The following is a 13,929-nucleotide window of genomic DNA, read 5'->3' as shown; positions in this document are numbered from 1 at the left end:
GACTTTCACCTTTGGAAAACTACAGTAAGTTCAAATACCAAGCAGGGCACTAGTGCAGTGAATTATATAGGCTCTTCCTAGTCATCATTTGTCTACATCATAAAACCATTTCACCAACTGCCATAATACTTAGACCTGCCATGAGTGCAGGGGACTGGACTAGATGATCTCTCGAGGTCCCTTCTAGGCCTATGATTCTACATTTGCCAGTATGCTCAAGAGCTGATCAAGACTGGAATAGCAGGGGTGTTGCAGGTCAGGGCTCAAATATGCTGGCTGAACTATGTGGAGAAGCTTGCCTGTGCAGACTGTACCCAGGCTACTCCAGTTATTAGTCGCTCATCCTCAAGACCAGGTGGCCTATAATATCCATTAATCCTCTAAGTAATTGACTCATGCATCTTCAGTCTCCACGTAGAGTGACTCGGTGCCAATATCTTCCAAATCCGTCTCCTCCTTCCTTTCAAGGACTATCAAATCCTCTCTAACAAAAAAGGATAAATCTTCCCTTCATCCGTGTTTTGAACAGTCCCATAGAAACAACCTGAAACACTCAATGGCCAAGGTATCACAGCTCCAGGCAGGCTTCAGTTGGATCCACATTATTAATGCCTTATATGCAATTTTGCCTCCATGTTTCCTGTTTTTCCTTCCTAGATGTCTTTCAGTTGTAAACAACACATTACTGAGCTTACTTTTTTCTATATATTATAGTCCATAAACCCCAAATTGCTTGTTTTTCCTTAATGTATTTCCACTACAATCATATTTCATTTTTCTCTTTCTCGCCATTCAGACCTTGTGGGTTTGTGTATACACACACACACACCTCTCACCTCCTCCTTCAGTCAGCTAATTTTAATGCCTGCCTCACAAACATTATCTAGTTATTTGGCAGATTATCTTTTTTATATAGGATTGGTGTGTCCCAAAATAATTTACTGTGCTACTGTTTCCTTTCTACACCCTTAAGCCATGAAATCAGAGTCCTCACAAATCAGGACAGACCTGAACAAGGCACAAGAGGGACTTTAGATACAGCCACTCCCAGGGTTCGTCTCTAACCCTCCTTCCGCATGCTGTGCCCATTCAAACAAGACTCTACTCTTTATTTAGCCAAATCCTTATTTACGAACATATTCCATGATGTTAAATAAAGCAGAGTTTATGCAATGCAGAAGATTTTTAATCAATCACCTTTTATAATTGCAAAAGGTTTGACGTCACAGGTTATTTATGATCTTTAACACTAGAATATAACGTTGTGGCTATATTGTAGAGCTGGATAAAAGTATACGTACACTTTCCTGTGTATTTCAATATCCTCTATTGACAGAAGATAGGAGACCTGTGGTAGGATTGGAGACCAGGAAATGATTTTTGTGATTTCATTAGAGTAACTGACGGAAGCATTTCCCTCTAAGGAGGGTTAACAGATGGCCCGTTAAAGTTACAACTTCTTCTTTAAATAGGCTGTCACCAAAAATGCTCTGCATGGCAACAAAAATAATATTGATACAAACTCAGTGCCCAATTAAAAGATTGTCTGCATAAACTAGAACGCAACATTAATAACTGCTATCATTGCAATACAGAGGACTATGGAGATGCATTTGCTCTTTAGGGTTTCCTTTGAAATGGTTTTGAAGTGAAAAATGTTTAAATAGCTTGAAGGAACAAAACAAAGCATGGGACTGCCTAAACCACTGTGGCTTATAGTTATTATGTACATGAGTCTGCTGGAAGTCATCAGTAAATCAGATTATTCTGCACCTGGAGCCCACTCCAAACATCTTTGAAGTCATAGGGAAAATTACCATTGACTCCAATAGTCTTTGGATCAGGGCCTTGGGTTTTGATCCTAACAGGAAATGAATGTGTTAGTTGACTGAGTTTCTAGATCTAGTTCAAAAGATTTTAGACAACAATTATTGAAATTATATCTTGGGTCACCTCAGTGAGCGATGTTGCAGCCTGAGAAATTATTTCCTTCACAAGAAAGAAAAATAGCAAACATTCAAAATAATATGATACCATTTAATTTGATGTTTGACTAGTTATAAAATTCTACAGCACACTGAAAGGTACTTTACTAATGCCAAAGCACTGCAAAATAACAATCAGTATTAGCTCTATGAAATGCTGCCCAAACTTTTACATGTACAAAAAACGGAAATTGCATCGCCCCCAACCGCTGAACAACTCCATTGGCTTCCCATTCATTTTAGGAACCAGTTAAAAACTGCAGTCTTTGGCAAATGAAGACTGTGATGGATGATCAGAAGCCCTCATATCCCTGTTCATTCTGATCTGCAGCAATGCTTATTCCCACCTTATCCAGCCTAGCTGAACTTCTTCACATCTTCTTAGAAGATTGCAAAGTGCATTCACTTTTCAACATGTTAGATCAACCTCATATTTAAGAGAAATACAATGGTGTATTGAATGTGACATTTAGGGGGAAGTTAGTGGCCTAGAATTATTAACATCTCTTTTTACTATTATTCAACCCTGTTTTTCTTCAATGTCGGGATTGTTAGAAATTTCTCTCATCTGTTCTAGACTTCCTTTCTTCTACTCCTAATTCCTTTCTTCTTTCTCCATTCCCGCTTCTTCTCCTACCTCTCTCTTGTGTTTTTTCATCTTTTCTCTCTCACTTTGCTATTTTTCCATCTCATCCTACTGCTGTCATCTCCTTGTGAATCCAGTTCACATTGGTCAGTATGTAAAATTAAGCCCTTGCACAGTGCACCTTTGTGTTCCCCATCGCTAAAGGCTTGATCCAGCTCTCATTGATGTCAGTGGAAAACTTCAACCGACTTCAGATGGTACAGTAATTTTCCATGCTTCCTTCATGGTAACTACTCTGCAAGAACACATTTGTTTCTTTAGTTTACCACTCTTAAATTTCTGCTTCTTACGTTGTTTCTACTTTATGTAGCATGGGAGAAAAAAAGTGATAAATCAGAAAATAAGTCTTAAACTCAGAGAGGGAAGCAAAAGGAGTATTTTCTTATTGCAAAACCTACTCCTACAGCTGTGGACGCACTCCCTGGTATGATTGATGTGCACAATTGAAACTTAGGAGCCTAAGGCTGCTCTAGTATGGTTTGTGCTCTACTAAAGATTTGAGAAATTGCAGAATACTATGGTGGAATAGTTATTACCTCAGGTACATTAGACCCCAAAAGGTCTCATCTGGTCCAACAGATGAAATATGATTTTATTGTCTAGAACAAAAATACAGCAAAGAAGACAAAGGTTCAGACTCTTTGGGAAGGAAAAGCCGAGAGACCATTATTGATACCAAGACATTTTGCCCAAGATCTACAGGGAAATGTTTAAGTGAAAATATAGTAAAGATGTTGCTTTCATAACTCTAATTTGTAAACTGCAGAAATGTAAATGATATAGCTCAGTGGTTTCCAACCTGCGGTCAGTGGACCCCTGGGGGCCCACAGACGATGTCGAAGATTTCCAGAGGGGTCTGCACCACCATTTGACATTTTGTAGGGGCCCGCTAATGAAAAAAGGTTGAAAACCACTGATGTGGCTAAATAGTAGGATTTTCAAAGTGCTCAGTGTTGGCCTAACTCTGCTCCCATTGACATCAATGAGAGTTTGATTTCAACAGGAGCAGAGTTAGGCCAACATAAGGGTTTTTTTTTTTAAAACAACCCTTAAGAGTCTAAGGGCATGTCTACACTGACAGAGTTACAGCACCGCTCAGAGAGCGCTGAAGGGAAAGCGCTGTTGTGTGTTCACACTGTCAGCTGCCTGCGCAATAGCGTGTTCACACTTGCAGCTGTATTCAGAGTGGTGCATTCTGGGCAGCTATCCCACAGAGCACCTCTTTCTCTTTTGCTGCTAAGACTTGTGGGAAGTAGAGGGGGGTCGCGGGGCATCCTGGTTTCCTGTCCAAGTGCCCCATGATACATTGCTTTGCATCCCAGCAATCCGTGTGCTTCCATCTGCATTTGGTACCATCTTTCAATGGTTTGTGTATTGCGCGCCCTGCCTCTTCGGTCTGCAGGAATGGATCCCGCACTACTGACCAGTATGCTGCTCACTCTGACTAACATGTCACGAGTGGCAGTAGAGTTATTCCTTAAACTCTTGCCTTTGTAGGAGTGTGACATTGATCTCACCACACATAGTAGCTATGACACGAGATTGCTTGTGGCATTCACGGAGGTGCTGACCACAGTGGAACGCCAATTTTGGGCTCAGGAAACAAGCACTGAGTGGTGGGGTGGAATCACATCGTGATGTACATTTGGGATGATGAGCAGTGACTGCAGAACTTTTGGATGAGGAAAGCCACATGCATGGGACTGTGTGATAAACTCACCCCAACCCTGCAGTGCAAGGACACGAGAATGAGAGCTGCCCTGTCACTGGAGAAGCACGTGGCGATTGCACCGTGGAAGCTGGCTACTCCAAACTTCTACCGATCGGTAGCTAACCAGCTTGGAGTGGGAAAGTCGACCGTTGGACTCCTGTTGACGGAAGTGTGCAGGGCCATTAATCGCATCCTGCTCCGAAAGACCATGACTTTGGGCAATGTGCGTGACATTGTGGATGGCTTTGCACAAATGGGCTTCCCTAACTGTGGAGGGGTGATAGATGGCACGCATATTCCAATTCTGGCACCAGATCACCTAGCCACTGAGTACATTAATTGCAAGGGGTATTTCTCAATGGTTCTCCAGGAGCTTGTGGATTACCATAGGCATTTTACAGACATTAACGCAGGGGGGTGGAGTGGAATGCCACGGGTATAGACTGGAGCCAGGAGGTTGATCAGAGTGTGTTGACGGTGTCTGGGGGCAGCATGGGAAAGAGTTTTGTGACAGCGGCTGAAGGGGAAGGTGAGCGCAGAGCTGCTTGGTTTGAAGAGCTAGTATCTCCTGGAGCGTGTCTGCTTGGTGCTCCATAACCTTTAAGAGCCACTCCATAGCTTCATTCTGGCATGCTGTGTTCTCCTTTCAGTCCCTCTTCTCACTGTCCCAAAGCTCCTTCAATTCCTGTTTCTCGGCGGTGGCGAGCATCATAACATCACGCAGAGGGTCCTCCTTAGTTTTTCTTGTCCGCTTTTTAATTCTGCGCAGCCGTTCTGCTGCCGGTAAGGGAGGCTGGCCTCCCAAGGTCACCTCTGTGAAGTTTAAATGCAATATTTTAAAGAAGCAGTTTTGTTTGCAACACAAAGAACACTGATTCAGTGATTTAAAACACAGCCAGTACTCACACACCTGTCACTAACTGGCTGACCCCAGGCAAGCACACATAAGCCACAAGACCCCCAAAATGGTGAGTAGCCGCAGGGGCAGGGTAAATCAGTGTTCCCGGACCCTCCTGTACACTGTAGGGGGGGCCTGATAATAATTCCTGTGCCCACACTTTCCACAGGATGCAAAAAGAAAAGGAGTACTCGTGGCACCTTAGAGACTAACAAATTTATTTGAGCATAAGCTTTCGTGAGCTACAGCTCACTTCATCGGATGCATTCAGTGGAAAATACAGTAGGGAGATTTATATACACCGAGAACATGAAACAATGGGTGTTGCCATACACACTGTAAGGAGAGTGATCACTTAAGATGAGCTAATACCAGCAGGAGAGCGGGGGTGGGAGAAAACCTTTTGTAGTGACAATCAAGGTGGGCCATTTCCAGCTGTTGACAAGAAGGAACAGTGGGGGGGGGATAAACATGGGGAAATAGTTTTACTTTGTGTAATGACCCATCCACTCCCAGTCTCTATTCAAGCCTAAGTTACTTGTATCCAGTTTGCAAATTAATTCCAAGTCAGCAGTCTCTCGTTGGAGTCTGGTTTTGAAGTCTTTTTGTTGTAATATTGCGACTTTTAGGTCTGTAATCGAGTGACCAGAGAGATTGAAGTGTTCTCCGACTGGTTTATGAATGTTATAATTCTTGACATCTGATTTGTGTCCATTTATTCTTTTACGTAGAGACTGTCCAGTTTGACCAATGTACATGGCAGAGGGGCATTGCTGGCACATGATGGCATATATCACATTGGTAGATGTGCAGGTGAACGAGCCTCTGATAGTGTGGCTGATGTGATTAGGCCCTATGATGGTGTCTCCTGAATAGATATGTGGACACAGTTGGCAATGGGCTTTGTTGCAAGGATAGGTTCCTGGGTTAGTGGTTCTGTTGTGAGGTATGTGGTTGCTGGTGAGTATTTTCTTCAGGTTGGGGGGCTGTCTGTAAGCAAGGTCTGGCCTGTCTCCCAAGATCTGTGAGAATGATGGGTCGTCCTTCAGGATAGGTTGTAGATCCTTGATGATGTGTTGGAGAGGTTTTAGTTGGGGGCTGAAGGTGATGGCTAGTGGCGTTCTGTTATTTTCTTTGTTGGGCCTGTCCTGTAGTAGGTGACTTCTGGATACACTTCTTGCTCTGTAAATCTGTTTCTTCATACCACACCACTTCTGTTTCTTTCATACCACTGTCACAAATGAAGCAGATAGCCTGCCTTACGAAGAATGATTAAAGGTAGATAAAACAGATATACAAGGGTGAGAACTATATAATCACAAAAGAGGGAAAAAAATATGGGCGGTGAGAGAGTATAAACTAAAAAATTTAATGGGATAAAACTGATAAAGCAGAAATTCAGCCTGAATATTAGAGAAAAAATCTCCCAACATTAAGCACTGTGGTGTAGTCTCCCCACAAGGAAATTGTAAAAATCCCACCAGGTGGGACATATAAATTTATACGGTAACACTCTACAAAAATTGGGATGTAGAGCACAAACATGCATTGGCTGGGGAATAGATTAAATGTTCTAACAGTCCTATTCCAGTTCTAGTTTCTATGGTTTTATGAGAGCTACCCACAGGAGTCATATAAATTGCAATTTTACATAAAAACATGGGCCAAATTAATCTGTTGTAATTCCCTTGAAGTCAACAGAATTACAGCATAGATGAATCTAATTTAGTGTTTTCAAATACAATTCCTAGTTTGTACATAGAACCAACTAAGCTTTTTCTCTTGATTTTTAAATCTCCCATCCCTGTAATATTTTGGTGCTGTCACAGATCACTAAAGGTTCATGCCAAGTTCAGTTTCATTGGGACCAAAATCCTCTGTCTTCTTGGTTCGGCACTTTGATATGTTTCTCTCTTAGGGTATGTCTACACTACGAAATTAGGTCGAATTTATAGAAGTCGTTTTTTTTTAAATCGGTTTTATATATTCGAGTGTGTGTGTCCCCACAGAAAATGCTCTAAGTGCATTAACTTGGCGGAGCGCTTCCACAGTACCGAGGCAAGCGTCGACTTCTGGAGCGTTGCACTGTGGGTAGCTATCCCACAGTTCCCACAGTCTCCGCTGCCCATTGGAATTCTGGGTTGATATCCCAATGCCTGATGGGGCTAAAACATTGTCGCGCGTGGTTCTGGGTACATATCGTCAGGACCCCGTTCCCACCCTCCCTCCCCCCGTGAAAGCAAGGGCAGACAATCATTTCGCGCCTTTTTTGTCTGCTGCCAGCCAAAGATGTAAAGGATCGATGGAGTGGGTCAGAACAAGAAATAGACCAGATTTGTTTTGGACTCATTTTCCTCCTCCCCTGTCTAGATCACACTGCAGTCAGTCACAGAGAAGGCGCAGCGAGGTTAATCTAGCCATGTATCAATCAGAGGCCAGGCTAACCTCCTTGTTCCAATAACAACGATAACTTTGGTGCACCATTTCTTATTGGAACCCTCCGTGCAGTCCTGCCTGAAATACTCCTTGATGTACAGGCACACCCTTTGTTGATTTTAGCTCCCTGAAGCCAACCCTGTAAGCCGTGTCGTCAGTCGCCCCTCCCTCCGTCAGAGCAACGGCAGACAATCGTTCCGCGCCTTCTTTCTGTGCGGACGCCATACCAAGGCAAGCATGGAGGCCGCTGAGCTCATTTTGGCAATTAGGAGCACATCAACCACCACACGCATTATCCAGCAGTATATGCAGCACCAGAACATGGCAACGCGATACCGGGCGAGGAGGCGACGTCAGTGCGGTCCCGTGAGTGATCAGGACATGGACACAGATTTCTCTGAAAGCATGGGCCCTGCCAATGCATGCATCATGGTGCTAATGGGGCAGGTTCATGCTGTGGAACGCTGATTCTGGGCTCGGGAAACAAGCACAGACTGGTGGGACCGCATAGTGTTGCAGGTCTGGGACGATTCCCAGTGGCTGCGAAACTTTCGCATGCGTAAGGGCACTTTCATGGAACTTTGTGACTTGCTTTCCCCTGCCCTGAAGCGCATGAATACCAGGATGAGAGCAGCCCTCACAGTTGAGAAGCGAGTGGCGATAGCCCTGTGGAAGCTTGCAACGCCAGACAGCTACCGGTCAGTTGGGAATCAATTTGGAGTGGGCAAATCTACTGTGGGGGCTGCTGTGATGCAAGTAGCTCACGCAATCAAAGATCTGCTGATATCAAGGGTAGTGACCCTGGGAAATGTGCAGGTCATAGTGGATGGCTTTGCTGCAATGGGATTCCCTAACTGTGGTGGGGCTATAGACGGAACCCATATCCCTATCTTGGCACCAGAGCACCAAGCCGGCGAGTACATAAACCGCAAGGGGTACTTTTCGATAGTGCTGCAAGCTCTGGTGGATCACAAGGGACGTTTCACCAACATCAACGTGGGATGGCCGGGAAAGGTGCATGACGCTCGCATCTTCAGGAACTCTGGTCTGTTTCAAAAGCTGCAGGAAGGGACTTTCTTCCCAGACCAGAAAATAACTGTTGGGGATGTTGAAATGCCTATATGTATCCTTGGGGACCCAGCCTACCCCTTAATGCCATGGCTCATGAAGCCGTACACAGGCAGCCTGGACAGTGGTCAGGAGCTGTTCAACTACAGGCTGAGCAAGTGCAGAATGGTGGTAGAATGTGCATTTGGACGTTTAAAGGCGCGCTGGCTCAGTTTACTGACTCGCTTAGACCTCAGCGAAACCAATATTCCCACTGTTATTACTGCTTGCTGTGTGCTCCACAATATCTGTGAGAGTAAGGGGGAGACGTTTATGGCGGGGTGGGAGATTGAGGCAAATCGCCTGGCTGCTGCTTACGCGCAGCCAGACACCAGGGCAGTTAGAAGAGCTCAGGAGGGCGCGGTACGCATCAGAGAAGCTTTGAAAACCAGTTTCATGACTGGCCAGGCTACAGTGTGAAAGTTCTGTTTGTTTCTCCTTGATGAAACCCCCCGCCCCTTGGTTCACTCTACTTCCCTGTAAGCTAACCACCCTCCCCTCCTCCCTTTAATCACCGCTTGCAGAGGCAATAAAGTCATTGCTGCTTCACAGTCATGCATTCGTTATTCATTCATCACACAAATAGGGGGATGACTACCAAGGTATCCCAGGAGGGGTGGTGGAGGGAAGGAAAATGCCACACAGCACTTTAAGCACAGCACTTTAAAAGTTTACAACTTTAAAATTTATTGAATGACAGCCTTCTTTTTTTTGGGCAATCCTCTGTTGTGGAGTCGCTGGTTGGCCGGAGGCCCCCCCACCGCGTTCTTGGGCGTCTGGGTGTGGAGGCTATGGAAGTTGGGGAGGAGGGCGGTTGGTTACAGAGGGGCAGCAGTGGCAGTCTGTGCTCCAGCTGCCTTTGCTGCAGCTCAACCATACACTGGAGCATTCTGGTTTGGTCCTGCAGCAGCCTCAGCATTGAATCCTGCCTCCTCTCATCACGCTGCCGCCACATTTGAGCTTCAGCCCTGTCTTCAGCCCGCCACTTACTCTCTTCAGCCCTCCACCTCTCCTCCCGGTCATTTTGTGCTTTCCTGCACTCTGACATTATTTGCCTCCACGCATTCGTCTGTGCTCTGTCAGTGTGGGAGGACAGCATTAGCTCGGAGAACATTTCATCTCGAGTGCGTTTTTTTTTCTTTCTAAGCTTCACTAGCCTCTGGGAAGGAGAAGATCCTGTGATCATTGAAACACATCCAGCTGGTGGAGAAAAAAAAAGGGACAGCGGTATTTAAAAAGACACATTTTATAAAACAGTCGCTACACTCTTTCAGGGTAAACCTTGCTGTTAACGACAGGTTTCAGAGGAACAGCCGTGTTAGTCTGTATTCGCAAAAAGAAAAGGAGTACTTGTGGCACCTTAGAGACTAACCAATTTATTTGAGCATGAGCTTTCGTGAGCTACAGCTCACTTCATCAGCTGTAGCTCACGAAAGCTCATGCTCAAATAAATTGGTTAGTCTCTAAGGTGCCACAAGTACTCCTTTTCTTCTTGCTGTTAACATTACATACATAGCACATGTGCTTTCGTTACAAGGTCGCATTTTGCCTCCTCCCACCGCGTGACTACCCCCTCAACCCTCCCCCCTCCCCGTGGCTAACAGCGGGGAACATTTCTGTTCAGCCACAGGCAAACAGCACAGCAGGAATGTGTCCCTGAAGAAAAGCACCCTATTTCAACCAGGTGACCATGAATTATATCTCACTCTCCTGAGGATAACACAGAGAGAGAAAGAACGGATTTTGGTTGAATGCCAGCAAACATACACTGCAATGCTTTGTTCTACAGTGATTCCCGAGTATGTGTTACTGGCCTGGAGTGATAAAAGTGTCCTACCATGAAGGACGAAATAAGGCTGCCCTCCCCAGAAACCTTTTGCAAAGGCTTTAGGACTACATCTAGGAGAACCGCAAATGCCAGGGCAAAGTAATCCTTTCACATGCTTGCTTTTAAACCATGTATAGCATTTTAAAAGGTACACTCACCAGAGGTCCCTTCTCCGCCTGCTGGGTCCAGGAGGCAGCCTTGGGTGGGTTCGGGGGGTACTGGCTCCAGGTCTAGGGTGAGAAACAGTTCCTGGCTGTCGGGAAAACCGGTTTCTCCGCTTGCTTGCTGTGAGCTATCTACAACCTCCTCCTCCTCCTCATCTTCTTCGTCCCCAAAACCTGCTTCCGTATTGCCTCCATCTCCATTGAAGGAGTCAAACAACACGTCTGGGGTAGTGGTGGCTGAACCCCCTAAAATGGCATGCAGCTCATCATAGAAGCGGCATGTTTGGGGCTCTGACCCAGAGCGGCTGTTCGCCTCTCTGGTTTTCTGGTAGGCTTGCCTCAGCTCCTTCAGTTTCACGCGGCACTGCTTCAGGTCCCTGTTATGGCCTCTGTCCTTCATGCCCTGGGAGATTTTCACAAAGGTTTTGGCATTTCGAAAACTGGAACGGAGTTCTGATAGCACGGATTCCTCTCCCCAAACAGCGATCAGATCCCGTACCTCCCGTTCGGTCCATGCTGGAGCTCTTTTGCGATTCTGGGACTCCATCATGGTCACCTGTGCTGATGAGCTCTGCATGGTCACCTGCAGCTTGCCACGCTGGCCAAACAGGAAATGAGATTCAAAAGTCCTGTCTACCTGGCCAGTGCATCTGAGTTGAGAGTGCTGTCCAGAGCGGTCAGAATGGAGCACTCTGGGATAGCTCCCGGAGGCCAATAACATCGAATTGTGTCCACAGTACCCCAAATTCGAGCTGGGAACGTCGATTTAAGCGCTAATCCACTTGTCAGGGGTGGAGTAAGGAAATCGATTTTAAGAGCCCTTTAAGTCGAAATAAAGGGCTTCACTGTGTGGACGGGTGCAGGTTTAAATCGATTTAACGCTGCTAAATTCGACCTAAAGTCCTAGTGTAGACCAGGGCTTAGAACTCTGCACTAGTCACAGAGATGTAGCTTTCTTTTAAAAAAAGGAAGATAAGATGTCACTGAAGGTAACCATTCCGTTTGGGAGTAAGCTACCTGCCTGTATGAACAGGTATAGACATTCAAAATCACAATGATGTAGATAGCTCTGGTTTGGCAATGAGCATGATAACAAGGCTGGAAACGGGAGCCAAAACTAAGAATAAAGATTACAATCTAAACAGGAGCACGATATAAAAGCCCAGGCTGAGAGAGATCCCTTGTGGTAATTATGGATACTGCACTTGCATAACATCCACACACATAAACTACCAACTAATGTAGAAACATAACTTGCACCATTTCTGAATGCTGAAAATATTACATATATTTGCTTAGTGTGCAGGGGAAATGCACGTTTGCTGCCAGATTTTTGTTCAGCAAGGTTTCCTATCACAGTGCTGCAAAACTAGGATTCTACTGTATTTACCCACTATACTGGGATTTTTTTAAAACACACACTAACAAGTCCCCAGGCTCAGTAAACATGATCTCCGCTCTAAATGATATTAGCATGAAAGGGATTATCACCAAGAAATATGTCACAACTGAAAATATTTTAAAATCTTAACTTTTGCCTTTCAAACTTTTCATGAGAATTTAGCACCAGCAAAAGGTGTGAATCAGCAGCCTGAACCCTTTATATATAGACTAGCACAGATGAGCTGCAGAAGCAAAAAAAAAACCACCTCTCCCTGCACTCTCCTGACAATACACCATAGCTCAGACAATGAAGAGCTGACTCTGGTGGGTCGTGAGGAGAGAGTTCCATCTACATTCCCATTTAAGGAATATCTACATGGAGAAATTTTCTGGCACAATTATATTGAAATAATTATTCTGCTATAATTATATCAAGTCCCTGTATGGACCGCTATTGCAGAATAAAAGTAAATTTTATGGCAGACTAGAAGCAGAGTAATTACTCTTCTCACACAAAATCACCTTTATTCCACAATACAGGTCTATACAGGGATATGTACTGATATAATTATAACAGAATAATAATTCCATTGTAGCTGTGTCACAAAATTTCCCCAAGTAGACAAGCCCTTTGTCAAACAAGTTATTCAGCTCAATACTGAGTTAGCTGGGTGCAATTCTTTGACCTGTGTTATGCAGGAAGTAAGACTAAATAATCTAGTGGACCCTTCCCTAGCCTTAAAATCTATTAATTTAACTAGAATAGTGTTTTTTTGTATTGACTGCAGTCCAACAGGGGCTGGGCAAGGATCTTCAGCTAATCCCATATAGGCCAAACAAGCCATCAGTTGGGAACAATTTTTTGTCACTATCAAATGGATGTGAACAGATTGTGATTGAAATCTTGGCCCCACTGAAGTCAATGGGAATTTTGCCATTGATTTCAATGAGGCTGGGAATTCACCCTAATTATTAAAAAGAACCCAGCAGCTTGGCTGATGTCACTAGTGGACTCTACTCCACCAATAAACTATACTATGCTGATAATCATTCCCACAGGAAAGAGCCTGAGAAAAGTAAGAGCTGGAATCTTATCTCTTGGCCTGAAGATTAACATTCTAGCACTCTGTCAGAACAGTGGGAAAAAGAATTTCAGAGGGGAGAGTTGTTCACTGAGGAGTCCCTACACCTAAAGCCCAATATATTAATACTATATCCCATTACCAGTCCAATTCCCTTTTAATCTTAAAACTTTGTAGATGAAATGTTGTTTAATGACAGTTGGCTTAGTTGTAAAAAGGCAGAATGCATGGAACGGAGAATTTTCCATTCTCACAGCATGCTGAGAAGTACTCATATTATATCTTTGGGGACCATTTTTACAGGGATTTAACAACATAGACCTTTGACATTTTCTGTTTATATAGGACACTAGCCTGAATTTAGAGCCACCCAAATCTAAACAGATCCTGTGTGTTTTCCTCTGATTAAAAAAAAAAAGTTAAAACCAGTCACTTTTTCTCCACAGAATATAATGTTCAGGCCATGTCTTGCAATGCTAGATATTACCCAGGCTATGGGGAAAAAAATTCCAGAAACAGCTGAATCCTCTCGCCCCCACCCAATCATTTAAAACACATACAACCTCTGCATAAAGCATTGATAATATGGAGTGGGGAATGATTTTCTATTGGCCAGGAGTTGGACTAGATGAGCTAATAGGTCTTCTCCATTCTCAATTTCTATGAAAGTTACTTTAAGGAGAGTTTGT

Source organism: Lepidochelys kempii, chromosome 6 (assembly GCF_965140285.1).
Source record: "Lepidochelys kempii isolate rLepKem1 chromosome 6, rLepKem1.hap1, whole genome shotgun sequence".
Lineage (NCBI taxonomy): Eukaryota > Metazoa > Chordata > Testudines > Cheloniidae > Lepidochelys > Lepidochelys kempii.
The sequence above is the reverse complement of the archived record's forward strand: the minus strand, read 5'-3'. Positions refer to the sequence as shown.